The following is a 1,744-nucleotide window of genomic DNA, read 5'->3' as shown; positions in this document are numbered from 1 at the left end:
TTGTTGGTTAGATTCTTGGAGGGCTGCTTGGCTACTTTCAGCTTCCTTTATCTTGCCCTCGAGCATTTTTATTTCTTGTTTCCAGGAGCTGATTTTCTTCTCATATTCATCAATGGCTTTTTGATTAGCCGAATGTTTAAGCTTGAGGGCTTCACCTTGTTTTGTGGCTTCCACAGCAGAATTCCATGAAGAGTCATGAGAGGCCACTATCTCAGATAATTCTTTCTCGACGTTTTGCTTTCGAAGAATGTCAGCTTGGAGTTGTTCAAGGAGAGAGCCTAGCAGAACAATCATCTCTGAGACTTCTGGGGAAACTTGAAGCAAATCTACTTTCTTTAAAAGTTGATTTAAGTTGTAGCTTTTAACAGGGTCCCGGTTGAGAACATCTACAAGATTGACCCCAAAGAATCTCTCTTTTATCTGTCGAAGAAGATTAGGAGTATCTTCCTTGTCACTAGAATCTGCAGTTACAGCTGGAGAGACATCAGGCTCCGAAAGTGAAGAAGTATTCACATTCATGATAGCCCTTAGGAACCCAAGAGGATCAGTTTGTTTAAGTTGTTCAAGCTCTGAAGGAGTAGGCTTCGTAGGAGCAGGCGTCGAAGTTGTCTCAGGAATAGTTTTTACATCGGGAGTCGAAGTTCCTTGAGAAATTGGTTTTTTTGGTTGAGAAATCTCCTCCATGGCATCTTTTTCCGATGCAGAATCTTCGTTGCCATGAGATTGCTGGTTCACATTGTCGCTGCCGGAGAATGGAAGATCCTCTTCCAAATCTTTGCCTTGATGAGTAGGTGGGGATTTGTCAGTAGATTGGCTTTCTTCGATTGGCTCATTAGGCAATATAGTGGCAATTGGCCTAATGTCTTCAAAGACTGGTGAGAGAACATGGGTTCTAGCTTGAGAAGTATCTGTTTCGAACGAAGCCAAGTTAATCGTGAGGTTAAGCCTTCGAAAGTTTTAATTGACGAAAGTTGAAATTTAACAATTACCATAAAGTTTATCAACATCAATGGTGAGGCCAGGGTCTTTGAAACCAGAAGTAGCAGTGCCAGCATCATCCTGCAATAACAAGGTAAAATGCCAGTGCAATTAGTTAGTTAAAATTACAAGATAATATGTAAGACAAACGCAAGGTACCTTGGGTGGATTATTGTCTGGGCTTGAGTTATGACTTTCCAAAACAAGAGCATTGCTGGCAGTCTTCAAAGGAGACTCTTCAGAAGACGCCTTATTGCCAGGAGAAGCAGCTTTTGAAGGACTTGCCTTTTTCCCTTTTCTTGAAGGGGTAACAGCTTTGTGTTTCTTTTTCTGTCCTTGTCTAGTTTGAGGAGGAGATTTGTCTTCACCATCTGAGGCATTGGTCGAAGAAGCTTTACGCTTCGAACCCGTTGGGGGTTTCGAGCTCTGGCAAGTGAACGATGAGAAAGATGAGTACCAATCACAGAATTGTACAAGATTTAGAGTATGAGATAAGTATTTACCGTGGGCTTCTTATCCGTGACGATCGAATCACTTTCGTTTGGTTTGTCGCTTTTAGATGTCTCAGACTCTTTTGGGGCAGAAGCTTCTTTAATCTTCCTCCTTCGTGCAACAGCTGTAGTTGAGACTGAAATCAGTATATCAGTAAAAGAAAAGAAAAGTCAGTCGAAAAAGATTATCTTAATTCAAACCTTCAGGTATTGGAGTCAGGACACGGACATGTTTAAGATCTATATGAAGATGTCCTTTGAAAGTATCCAAGGTA

At 41.3% G+C, this 1,744-nt stretch overlaps 1 long non-coding RNA gene across 1 annotated transcript; it reads right to left on the bottom strand.

Moving 5' to 3' along the window:
• Window positions 1-878: 878 nt before the first annotated feature.
• LOC131594779 (uncharacterized) lies at window positions 879-1,632 on the bottom strand. Its single transcript, XR_009281525.1, has 3 exons — window positions 1,482-1,632; window positions 1,138-1,404; window positions 879-1,059 (listed from the first exon to the last, which is right to left on the bottom strand). It is a non-coding gene; the product is annotated as an uncharacterized LOC131594779 (long non-coding RNA).
• Between the last annotated feature and the right edge of the window lie 112 nt (window positions 1,633-1,744).

The sequence above is a fragment of the Vicia villosa genome, linkage group LG4 (assembly GCF_029867415.1).
Source record: "Vicia villosa cultivar HV-30 ecotype Madison, WI linkage group LG4, Vvil1.0, whole genome shotgun sequence".
Classification (NCBI taxonomy): domain Eukaryota; kingdom Viridiplantae; phylum Streptophyta; class Magnoliopsida; order Fabales; family Fabaceae; genus Vicia; species Vicia villosa.
Note: the sequence above shows the minus strand (reverse complement) of the source record. Positions and strands in the feature narration are given on the sequence as shown.